The sequence below is a fragment of the Rousettus aegyptiacus genome, unplaced genomic scaffold, assembly GCF_014176215.1.
Source record: "Rousettus aegyptiacus isolate mRouAeg1 unplaced genomic scaffold, mRouAeg1.p scaffold_m13_p_1, whole genome shotgun sequence".
NCBI lineage: Eukaryota > Metazoa > Chordata > Mammalia > Chiroptera > Pteropodidae > Rousettus > Rousettus aegyptiacus.
In genome coordinates this window covers 52,827,338-52,840,494 of record NW_023416284.1, presented here as the reverse complement: position 1 = coordinate 52,840,494, position 13,157 = coordinate 52,827,338, and the positions used below count along the sequence as shown (strand labels likewise).

The 13,157-nt window shown below is 41.7% G+C and overlaps 1 protein-coding gene and 1 pseudogene across 3 annotated transcripts in view; both read right to left on the bottom strand.

The window, feature by feature from the left end:
• ST6GALNAC5 (ST6 N-acetylgalactosaminide alpha-2,6-sialyltransferase 5) overlaps window positions 1–13,157 on the bottom strand; it is a 141,777-nt gene that overhangs the window by 26,604 nt on the left and 102,016 nt on the right. The window lies entirely within an intron of this gene.
• LOC118605750 lies at window positions 12,969–13,087 on the bottom strand (annotated as a pseudogene).

Here is a 13,157-nt window from a genome sequence, read left to right as displayed (position 1 = left end):
TATATATATCCAAAGAAAACAAAAATCAGTATTTTAGAGAGATATCTACACTCCTATGTTCTTTGCAGTATTTCCCACAATACCTAAGACACGGAAACAATATGCGTCCATTTATGAATGAATAGATAAAGAAAATGTGATACACACGCACGTAATGGAATAGCATTCATCCATAATAAAGGAGGAAATTCTGCAATTTATGGCAACCTGGTTGAACCTGGAGGACATTATGCTAACTGAAATAGGCCAGGGCCTGGGTGCGGGGGAAATGCGCACATATTGATCAAAGGGTACAAATTTTCATTTATAAGATAGATAAGTTCTGGGGATGTAATGACAGCATGGTAACTTGAGTTAATAATATGGTATCGTACACTTGAAATTTGCTAATAGAGTAGATCTTAAGCATTCTCACTACACACACACACACACACACACACACACACACACACATACAGTAATAACATGAGGTGATAAATCTGTTAATGGACTTGATTGTGGTAATCCGTTCACAACATGCACGTATAGCAAATCATCACATTATACACTTTAAATATATATAATTTTATTTGTCAATTATACCTCAAAAAGCTGGGAAAGAATTAAATAGATTTTGATAATTGAGGTAAGAAAATTCACTTTACTTAGTTATATTATATTGAAATGAGTTTCATGAAATTATGAAATAGCATTACTGGCAGAAATTTCAGAGATTATCTATGCCTATAATTCTAAAAGTATGGTTCCCAGACCAACAGCAACAAGAAAGTCAAGGAACTTGCTAGAAATGCAAATTCTCAGGCCCCATGCTAGACCTTCTGAATCTGATGTTCTGAGGTGGGTTTTAGCCATCTGTGCTTTGACAAGTCCTTCAGGTGATATCGATGCATTCTACAGTTTGAGAACCCCTGGACCAGTATCCTCATTTTATAAAGGAAGAAGCTGAAATTCAGGAGGTTATGTGAATTACTCAAAGTCAGCACTTTAGATAAACCTTAGGTCTTATTTCTAAATATTTAAGAAAATCTACCTATGCCCATAGACTGTTCACAGTCACTGGGGACTCACCAAAAAGGAATCATGAGTTAATAGAGCCCTTACAATGGAACCTACAAACGGAAGTGGTATGGTGGAGACAGATGAGGAAGAAGGAACATGTCGCCCTCAGCAGGGCTCCCTGCCTCTGTACCACCCGCCTGCTTATTTAGAATAAGCTTATTTGGAATAGCTACGAAGAACCTAAACCCCTTATTAAAGGGAAGATGCTGAATGCCTCTGTGCGTGGTGGGCAGGGGGCTGCTTCTGCCCCAGAAGTTGCCTCAGCTTCTCTCCAGCCAGCACGACCCCTCAGAGGTGAGGCTAATTAGGATCCTCCTGTTCGTTGTGGGTTGAACTGTGCTCTTCTCCAAAATGATATGTTAAAATCCTAAACCCTAGCACCTGTAAATGTGAACTTACTTAGAAAAACGGTTTTTGAAGATATAATTAGGATGTAAATCAAGATGAAGTCATACTGAATTAGTGTGAGTCCTAAATCCAGTCGCTGCTATCCTTATAAGAAGAAACTCAGAGACACAAAGGAACACAGGGAGAACACCTTGTGATTGATGGAGGCAGAGATTAAAGTGATGTATCTACTGGCCGAAGAACACAGATTGCTGGCAGCCTTCGGAAGGTGGAAGATGTGAGGTAGAATTTTAGAGCTATCAGAGAGAAAAGGGCCCTGCCAAAACCTCGATTTCAGATTTCTAGCCTCCAGAACTGCAAGAGAATAAATTTTTGTTGTTTTAAGATGCCCAGTTTGAGGTAATTTTTTTCTGGCAGCTCCGGGAAACAAATATAGTGCCACCCACGGGTCTTTGCTTTCCGCCTCCCACCCTCCCACCAGCATTCCTCCACCCACCAATGTTCCTTCCCAGTGTCTCAGCTTTCACCCATACAGTTCAGTATCTACACAGCTGCCAGAGTAAGATTTTAAAGCTTAAAGCACCTGCTCGAAGAATAAAATCCAAATTCTTTACCTGGTTGGAGTCTTGCCTATCTCATGACCCTCAACTCATTCCACACTTTGTTCTGCAGCCCCATTAACCACTGATCTCCTTTCTGCCTACAGGAGAGACAAGCTGTCCCTCTTTTTGTCTTTGGCCTTTTCTTCCTTGGTTATTCACATGGTTGGCCCCTTCTCTAAGGTCTCAGATTAAAAGCCCTTTCCTCCAGGAAGCCCTCCTGGAGGGAATGGAAAGGGCCTCCACTGCTTACTATAAAAAAGATATTAACCATGCACAACACTGAAAAAAATGTTCAACTAATGTGCCAGGCACTGTTTTAAGCACAATACATCCATTATTCAACTTAATCCTGAAAATAGCATTTTCCTTATTTTATCAGGTGGGGAAATTGAGGCTCAAATTAATTACCTGTCATGATCCCATTTATTTCCTTCACGCCACAGTGTAGTGATTTACATTTTAAAAATTCTTTTATCAACTGTTTCTACCACTAAAACATGAGTTCCACTGGGGCAAGGATCATGATGTATGTATGGCATATAGCAAATGCTCAAGAGATAAGGAAATCTCTTAATGCGTCACTACTTTACTTTTTTGGCAAGCTGTACATAATTTTTCTCTGTCCAAAGGGGGCGTGGATGAGTCAGTGAGACAAGCATGTTTCAAGAACCCGGTTCTTCTCTGAAATGCAAGTTCAATGGTCGCTGTTACACACTGGCTCACCTCACAGCCTTTCAAATAACTCCCTGATGTGATTTCCTTCAAAGGTCACTCATATGCAATTACCTCCACTAGGAGGAGATTGGACATAAAGGCCCCCTGTGCTCATTAAAACAAACAAAAGGATGCATTTTCATTAGAGTAAGGTGATATTTAATGCGGCCAGCCAGGCCTAATTCCACAAAACTGGCTTCTTTGGCGTCTGCTACATTTGAAAAAGCCCTAGGATAAATACAGCATGGCTTGAATCTGGGAAGATAACTGAAAATTGATGGTCAGAGGCAAGAGAATTATGAGAACTTGGAAGTTTCACATAATAGCTGAATTAAATTGGAGGGAAAAAGCTAAGGTTTCGGTTGACAAAATGAGAAAAACATCTAAATGAACAGAACATTAACTTTATAATGTAAAAGTAGAAAAAGCACTGTCTGGGGAGTCAGACTTGGGTTCACACCACAGTTCAGTCATTTATTGGTACGCACTACCCTATTCTCAGCCTCAGTTTCCTCATCTGCAAAATGGCCATGGTAAACACTAAGTAAGGGCTAACAATTATTCTATTGTGTTTTAATTATTACAGATACCAAAAAAACCCTCCTGAAGAACATGCGACTCTCTCTCCCCTCGTGTCCAATCAGTCACTGAACCTGCTAACTCAGCCTCCTTTATCTCTGTTGAGTTTGATAATTTCTATCCATCTGTACAGTTCCTCCCCTTCACCTACCCCTGGTTCAACCTGCCATCTTTACCCAGTCACTGCCATGCCCATAGCCAGTTCTCTCACGTCCACTTCTGTCTATTCTTCATACCAGGCAGAATAGCCTTTCTAAAATTAGGACATCTTTTTGCTTATTATCCCTAAATGGTCTCCTGTTGCTTCGAAGATCAGATCCTTCCAGTGGCTTATTAGATCCTGCTAACTTGTCAAGTCCTTCTGTATCAACCACCCCCTCAAGGCTCTCTACAGTCTAGTCACACTGACTTTGACTTTGTAGCTCCTTATAGTATCAAGTGTCACTACTCATAAGGCTTTGCCTCAAGGCTATTTACATGCTTTCCTTGGAATTGTAAACCAGAACAATAATACCTACTGTGTAGAGTTATTTTGTAAGATGATAACAAAGTTTCCCTCCCTTGCTTCTTCTCTCCATCTATGACTTGTATCTCTACCACTCATTCAAAACATCATTTCCTCAGAGAGAACCTTCCCTAAACTTCAAGACTAGCTTAGCATCCTTTTCTCCCTTTATATTTCTTGTCATATGTGTAATCATTGATTAAGTGTCTCTCTCCCACAAAGTGGCAAAGTTCTAAAGAACTGGGTTCATGTCTCTGTTGGGTTAAAGTCACCAAAATGGATCTAGTATATAGTAGGTGTTCACTAAATATTTGCTGCACCAGTAACTAAATTAGTTCATGCAGGTGAGGGGCCCATTCCAGAATCATGACCTCTCTCTGGCTTTCTGTTTGGGTTTCCATTTGCTTTTGATATGTCCAAGTGTAGACCAAAGGACAAACTCTTCCAAAATAGAATATTTAATTTAGCGCAAATACTCTTTCTTCTCATAGAAGACTGAGCAGTACAAACTAAACCGATTACACCGAAACCTTACTTCTATTCACTTTATTATCTAAGTGTAAAGGAGTTTCCCGAATGAGTCATTACCTGAGGCTCTGGACACTGACTACTGCCAAATAGCAAATAACCAGATTGTGTCAGTGTTGACATTTTGGGTCAAGCTGATGGTTTGTTTATTGAACTGCCTACTTTAGGGGCTCTGAGACTAAAAGAATGGTAATCAGCAGCCTGGATAACAACTCAGCACCCCAGCTGGAAATGCATGAGTAAACAAATTCATAATTTCTTACTTTGCCAAGCCTAGTAAACACCACCATGATGAGCTACCAGTGAGGCATCCATTAACTAAGTAAATAAAGCACAGGGCTAAAAAGAGGATTATCGATGCAGGCACAATCTAGTCATTTGCTGACCGTTGATGGACATTAGCCATGATGTACAGACTAAGGAGGTACTTTGCCACCTGCTTTAATTTGCTAAACATGATGCATCCTCAGGGCTGCAAAATGACTTTGTATTAGTGAAAAATCACCTGTTTTCTCCTTTTCCTGTTTCATTTTCTCAACACATAGTTATCATGTACCTACTGTCTGTATAATGGTACCTCTTGGGCAGGCTGCCCAGTACACAACTGCCTTCGTTCCTCTGGCTATATCCAGACTCAGAGAGCGAGTCTAAAATACAAGGAAGTTGATTCCTGGCAAGAAGAGATGGGTGTCCCAGCTCCTTTAAGAAGGCTAGGAGTGGGTGAAGGCAGATAGCATTGATAACTTCAGGACTTCAGGGTTTAGAAAGTTTTTTGTTTGTTTTTTTTTTTAGAAGCTGGGAAGACATTTACCCAGTCTTTTTTTTTTTTTTTTTTTTTTTTATACCTCTCTTTGGGCTTTATTCATTTACATTAGTTTTTTGTGTTTTTTTTTGTTTTTTTTTTTTTTTAGCTCAGCCATATTAGTAGAGCTATAACTCTTTGGAGACTTTCAGGATCCAGATTCATGGCTTCGGCCCTCCACTCCACAGAAATGACTCCTGTATTCTGACTCTTCCGCCATCCGTTCTTATATTTCAGCTCCCTGGAGTCCTTGTGGGTTATTTTTATTTTTATTGAGGGTGCCCATAAAAACCAGGTTTCATAAAGTGCCAAAATAACAATAATAATGGCTATCAATTTTAACAGGAAACCATTTTATATTATTATTAGTGTCTTGGTCAACCCCAAAGCAAACTGATAAGGTCTATATCGCAACCTTGGTTTTTATTTGAGGAAACAAGTTTGAGGTTCAATTGCTCCAGGTCATAGAGTTTCTGAGGCACAGCCTGTGTTGAATCCCACTCTAAAGTACGTGCATGTTCTGTCCACTATAATAGGCAAAACAGAGTTGAGTGGAAAAATTGCAAAGAAAAGATGATTGAAGAGTCAAAGAAGGAAAAAGAAAGCCTGGAAGGGAGGAGGATTAGTAGAAAACAAAAATGGTGAGAAAATATATAAAGCATTGGAACACAGAAATTAGAGGCTTTGAGATGACACAGTGACTATGAAAATTTTTAGGGGGCCAGGAAAGTTAAAAAGAATATTTTGCAGAACAGCCTGAAATTCTGGAGGTATTTGGCGCAGGAACAAATACTTTAACACCATCAAAAGCCTTCAGTATACAGCACACTGCATTATAATGAGTGACATCCATAATGGGGATCCAAAGTCATCAAGAAGAGCTTAAATTAAGTTAAGCTTTGTTCACTTAGGTAGAAAGTATAAAATCAATTTGGAACCTTCAAAAATAATTTAGACAAATACAAGTTGGTGCTAAAAGGGACTGTGCTTTTATGTTATTTTAAGCCTCATTTGCTCATAAAATTCATTTCTCAACCATGCTTCAAAATGAGATGCTAGACTACTTTGAAAAGTTATTGCTAAAGGGTAAATAAGCTTTTCTTTCCTCACTCAGGTGTTGATAGACTTCCCACCGAAATTCATGCTTCCCTTCTATAATGTAGACATAGATGGAAGAGGCTGCTTAATCAAGGTGTCTATTTCTCATCCCCAGGCCTCTAGAGGGAGCCATGTGCCTCCCAATGAAATTGGAGCAAAGGTCGTTGGGGAATTTAAGAAGCAGGTGCCTTCTCCAGTGTTTTTTGCCTTCAGACGACATGGTACAGTGAACTAGGAAGCCATGTGTCAAAGATGGCATAGCAAAAATGGCAGGAGACCAAGTCCCTGAATCGTTGCTTGGATGAGAGGTATTAGGAACTCACTTTTTCAGCTATGTGAGCAAGAACCATTATATATTTATTGGAACTGTTTATGAAACAGGCAGTATAACTGTAATTATTATATCAGGCAGCCAGAAAATTTCCTTTTTGTCCACTTAGTTTACTCAGGGAACAGAATGCAGTTTTATTTCTAAAGTACAGTTCTGATAATATCAGTCCTGCTCAAAGACCTTCCATAACTCCCTATCAACTACAGAGGGAAGTCTACTACAAGTGACCATAAACTCCCTCAAACTAGAACCCAGCTTATTTATCCAAATGTGTTATGTCCTTGTCTGCTCAAAGAGGCGCCTCCATCTGAAATACACTCCTGGGCTTCCCCTGACTCCAGTTACTGAAAGCCAACCCACCTTTAAAAGTCTTCTGTAAAGGCCATTTGATCAACAAAGTTGTCCTTAGTTTCAACCACTTGGATTCAGATCCTATCACTTACCAACTATTTACCTTGGGAAAATTACTTAACTTCTGTGTGCCTTAGTTTCCTCACTTATAAAATAATGGCAATGATAAAACCTACTTCATAAGGCTGTGAGGGTTCAAGGAATTAATAGACAAAGGAGTCTCAGCCTGCTCTTCTGCCACCAGCATTGCCCCTTCATACTGCAAGTTATTTCTTCACCAATCTTGACCATTCTTGTGTCACCTCCTTGGGAGGCAGAATGATTTTTTTTTTATCTTTGTGTCCCACTCTGTCCCAGAAAGTGGCTTAAATACAGAAGATGTATTTATTGGTTGAATGAATTAATATATGAATTTCTAAAGCTGCAGGAATTGGGTTTCATCATTCCATTTACTTACGATTTGCTCAGAGGACTATGATATTTTCCTCCAGTTTGAATTCTAGTCAGAAAATGACAAGACTTTAAAAAAATATACTGAAGTTCTGAAGAAGCTCTGATCATTTTTTCTGACCTCTGATGAAATTGTCCACCCCTTAAGCATGGAAGTTTTTGCTAGGAAGTTTTGTTTCAGTTTTGAAGGCATGAGACAGTGAGTTGCTCTGGTCAGGTTGAACAGAGGTAGACATTTTCATCTTTTGTGCTTATTCTTGGACATGCCTGAGATGTCTGAGATATCCAGGATTTGTCCTAAGGGGCTATAAAAAGGTTAAATAATTTGAAGATAGAAGGACTAAATATCCTTCAAAGCTGACAGTGCGGGAGGCCAAGGCAGGGGTTACTGAAGGAAGGCGTGGTAAATACAGATCATGACAAACCATATTCCCCACTGGTCTGGCCTGGCTCATTTTTGACTGCACTCACAGCTGACGGTACTGTTTGTTTCAAAAATAAGACTTACTCAGGAGGAATGCCTAGACTGTAAATCAGTCTTCAAATGTAGAAGGGTGTCTGTCTATCTAGAACATTATTGATGTTTAAAATATTAAACAGTGAAACTCTGCCATTTCTTAACCGGTATCTTGGATGAAAACGATCCTACTTCCTAATGGACTTTTCTGGTTGGATGGCACACGGGAGACTCACCCTCAGCACATCTAGAGCTGAACTTGTTTTCTCGTCATCTGCCATTCTTGCGTGGTGAAGGCCCCAGCTTCACCTAGCTGCTCAAGCTCCAAACCTGGGTGTCACACTAAACCCCTCTCTTTCCTCAGCCTCAACCAAGAAGGCATTAAAGCTTGTTAACCTTCATCTTCAATTTCTCTCAACTCTATTCACTTCTTTCCATTTCTACTTTAAACACCTCAGTTCAGCCCTCCACCATATCTCACCTGAATTACAACCATGGTTTATTTGTCAGGGTGCCTTGCTAGACTACAAACGTTTGGGGGATGTTGTCTTATCCACAGAGCTTAGCTCAATATCTGACCCACGATTGTTGATTAGTAAATGGTCACTCATCTTAAGCTCATGCTTGCAGGCGTTAGAAGAGGCCAATGGGAAACCAAAGTAGACCTTTACCCCTGCCCTCCAGTACAGGTTCCCTGAGACAGGGTCGTAAACTCTGTATTCAAGTATAAAGAAATACATTTCAATCCATCTTCAGTCTAAAAAACAACATTTGTTTTTATTGTAAGTGATTAGAGGTCAGGGAATATATCTTTTGGGATTAATTAAATTATAGAACTGTGGAAAGACCCATAAGCACTGTGCAGCAGGAGCTGGCGCCCTTTTACTCCCTTGTATGCCATTAACTTTCTGTCTTTGGAGTGAAGGTGAAAGAACTCTGTCAGCACCGCTCCTCCCCAATTCCTCCCATCACCTGGGAGAATATTGAGTGTGTATTGCAGCATTTCATCCATTCTTTCATTCAAAATCTATTTCTTAGTAGTTTACTATGTTCCAGGGACTGTTCTACATGCTAAGGATACACGAGTGAACTAACAAGACAATTCCTACTATCATGGCAGCTGCATATAAACTGGGGAGACGACAGTTAAACTGATTAATGAGTAAAATAAGTGCAGCAGTTGACACCTGCTGTGCCCTCTCTGCTAACTTTGGAGAGCCCTGGCCATTATCCTGCTCCTTGACACCTGGAGCCAGGGCTATATTTCCCTTGCCCTTGGGAGTCACTGAGGTTAGCCCTGTGAGCCCTTCTCAATGACACCTCTGCAAGTCTGTTCCAAGGTTGGAATTAGGCCTCTTGAGATGAATCAGTCCCAGGTCTACACAAAGGCAGCCTAGCCAGGATTCATGCTTGTGCCTTTTAGAAAGCAATTTTAAATGCAGTCGGCCATGCTGTGCCCTTATACAGAAAAGTGGGGTTGGTAAGAAGGAGGAAGAAATTAACATGAGAGGAGCCAAGGGTGATCCTAAGTGTTCACGAGATCTAAGCACGAGGGTCCCCTCCCCTGGCTAAGAGGCTGGGAGTCTGTCCTTAATCAGATTTCCCAGGGCGCCTTTCTCAATAAAAATGGCAGCAATCAGGACAAAGGTGGCATGACATTTACATGAAAGGAAGACCAGCCCCTGGAGGTGAAAGAACTTGCCCAAGGTCACGCAAGGGCAAGTGCCAAGAAGGGGACTAGAATTCTAGGTAAAACTTCCAGCTCAGCTCCTTTCCCATGACGCAACACTACCTCTTCACAGAAAATATCTTTTTCTGACAATAGTTTGGACAAGTGCAGGACTTCCTCTGGAAATGAGCTCTGTGCAAGGAGACTGAGCCAGCTACCTGTATTTACATGTTTACTATTCTGCCATCTGCTTGGAGGTGTGTAATAGAAAAAGAGGAGACTGCCTCTGGGGTGGGGAAAGAGGCGGCATGAGGGAGGGAGGCTTGGGGTAGGGCTGGTGATCTTGACACAATGGATAGAGCTGTAAACTGCCTGACCTCAGTCTCCATTTGGCCCCTTCTAACACTTCTTTTCTTTGCATCACTTGCATTTGACCCACCTATTCTTCACCCTACCATAGGACCAGCATGTCACTGCTGCCCTCCTGGCCACCCAAGGATCTCACTGTGACTGTAGAACCACCCCATGTTCTAGGCCTTTCCTAAATACATTTTCTGATAAAAATTCATCTAGTCTATAATCCATTTTTTTTTCTAAGAGTATTCCGGGTATCCAGAGAAAACTGATTCTCACAAAGGAAATTGTGCCCAGGTATAAGAATGGTTTAATTGTAATCTTTTCAATTCCTTAAGCCAAAAGAGTGACTTGTGGAATAGCAAGCATTTTAGTGTCCTTGGAATGGGATGGAGGCAGGTGTGTGTGTGTGTGCGCGCGCATGTGTGTGTGTGTGTGTGTGTGTGTGTGTCTATGAAGTGAAGAGAGAGAGAGAGAGAGAGAGAGAGAGAGAGAGAGAGAGAGAGAGAGAGAGAGAGAAGAGAGAGAATGATTTTAGAATTATGGGGCTTTTTTAGCACCTTTTAATGCTTATGATGTTTGTGCCTACAACAAACAGAATCTATAAAGGGAGAACTGGGGACCAGGGATAGATACAGAAGTTAGGGGTGCAGAGGGCCTGGAAGATGATCTGATCAGTTTTCAGGTGACAATAGAAAGGCGGGTCTCAGCAGATGGAGTCAGGGGATAAGAAGCTTTCTGACTCCCTGCACTGGGCAGCTGGAGATCTAGTGTTCCCTGGACTGTGATGGTCCATCACTTCAGGCTTGGAGGCTGCTAAACAGTCGTCCGTGTGGCGCCTCCTTCTGTTAAAGATCATATCCTGGCCTGGTTTCCACAGGCAGATCCACCACCCTTTTTTTCTCTACAGAAGGCAGAATCAGGGATGTAAAAACTGGGCCTCCCATGTTAAAATCTGTTCCGAAATCTCCATAATCAGGCCCAGTCATGAGACCTTCAGTGGCCTTTCAGAGGTGAGATGCTCTCCCAAAACACATAGATGGAGCCCTGACTCTAGGCTCTAAGGCCAGGTGAGGGCGGTTTTCTCAGCTTGTCCCCAGGAGAACACTACTTTCTATTCGTAACCTTCCATGCCTCATACAACATTCCATACCAGAAGCGAGGCTCTGATAGCTTAAGGGCATCGATATGAATCAATTCATTCACCCACTCAGCAAGTATTTCTTGAACGTCAACTCTTGCCAGGGGCCATGTTAGGTTCTGGGAATTCAATGGAAAATAAAATAGTCACCACTCTGCCTTCCTGAAGCATACAGTGTAGTGGGGAAGACAGATGTCGTTAATCAAATAATAGTAATTACAAACTGCAATAAATGCGAGGAAAGAAAAGCACAAAGGGTTACAAGAATATTTCTGAGGAGCTGATCCAGGTGGTGTGCGGTGTCAGAATCACGATGCGGTCCTGGCTTCTGAGAAGCGCCCGAGCTCCCAAGCCCACAGGAACCACGCAGGCCTCTCCTCTGCTGCCCGGGGCTGGGCTGCAGCTTGTTGCCTGGACTCTCTCTGAACTCTCACCCTGACAGTGACCCCCTTACCTGAAAGGGCTATTTTGTGGCCAGCATTAGCACAGGACACCCACCCTATGACCCCGATTACTTCCCCTTTTGCAAACTGTCCTATCTGCTTTGTAGCTTATGATCTTCTAAGTTGTCACTGCAATGGCCCAATTCTGCCATACCCCCACACTCAGCCTCTCACTTCTCTGCATAATAAAGCACAGCAGGTACAGAAAAACTGCAAACCCTAAATTCTAACTCTGAATGCTCCTGCCTCCTTCCCTACCATGATTTCTGAGCCTGCCCTAGATTTCAGATCTGCTTTTATGGAGTTTCCTCCTAGACCTATGTCATCTCACAATTCAGAAAGGCTCTGGATTTCATTACTGGATGGTGCTATGTCAACAAAAACCTGTGATTCCTTTTCGTGCCTCTCAGTGCTAGAAGGGCTCAAATAACATTTGTCAGCACATATGCTCTGCTTGACTCCGGTGGCCTTTGACAAAGACTCCTTGATCAAACTCTGGCCCTGCTCCTCAGAGCCTTCTTCTCTACTAGGCCTGTGAACCTTGGCCTATAAAGACTTGAACAAACACTAACATAGTTTGAGGCTGTGAACCTAGGATGACTCTAGCTCCCCTTAAAGTGCCTGCCTGAGAGAACTCAAGGCTGTCAAAGGAATGTACTGTCTGTTTCAGCCAACGCCTGAAGATAGCCCCCTGTCCCTCGGCCTCTGAGGGAGGACAGAAGTCTAAGTTCAATAGGCACCAGTGAACCCAGATGAATTTCACATGGACCAACCCCTGTTCTTGATTTTTATAAGTTTTTACCTCCCTGATTCTGTCAAGCCCTGGCTCAGACCCTGTCCTATGTCCTCATTTTTTTTTTTTTTAAACTCTCCAGTCACTTCTGTACGAGTTGAGTTCAGTTCACGTTGGATTCTTCTCCTTATTGTTCCCCTACTGAACCAACGTATTACTGACTAAAATCCATCCTTATCACTTTAATTAGTGTCTAACTTTACCTTTGACACCTTGAAACTGAGACCAGGCTACTCTCACCTTGCTCAGAGTTGTACCTAGAAATGTGCAAAGCATTTTTAGTTAGTTACCCAGAAAAATGAGTTTTTGTTATATGCGGGATAAACATCCAGTGTGTTCATTTGCTAAACTGCCATAACAAAATACCACAGACTGGGTGGCTTAATAAGAGAAACTAATTTTCCTCACAGTTTTGGAGGCTAGAAGTCCAAGATCAAATGTCTGAAGGTTTGGTTTCTTCTTAAGCCACTCTCTTTGGTTTGCAGATGGCCACCTTCTTGCCACCTTCTAGCCTCACAAGGCTGCCTCTTGTCCTGTTTTCTGTGTCCTAATCTCTTTTTATAAGGACATCGGTCATATTGGATTAGGCCCCACCCTAAAGACCTGATTTTAACTCAATTACCTTTTCATTTATTTATTTATTATTTATTCGTTTATTTATTTTTAGGCAGAGCAACCCTTGGTTGACCTCACAGATTTCAAGGACCTTGTCATTTTATGATCCCTTATTGTTTTATTTTTTTATGCCTACAGCACCTGGTCTTCCTGGGTGGTCTCCCGTCCAAATACTAATCAGGCCCAACCCTGCTTAGCTTCCAAGATCGGATGTGATCAGGCTTGTTCAGGGTGGTGTGGCCATAGACAACTTAATTACCTTTTTAAAGTCTCTATCTTTGAATAGAGTTATATTTGGAGGTAATGGGGATTAAGATT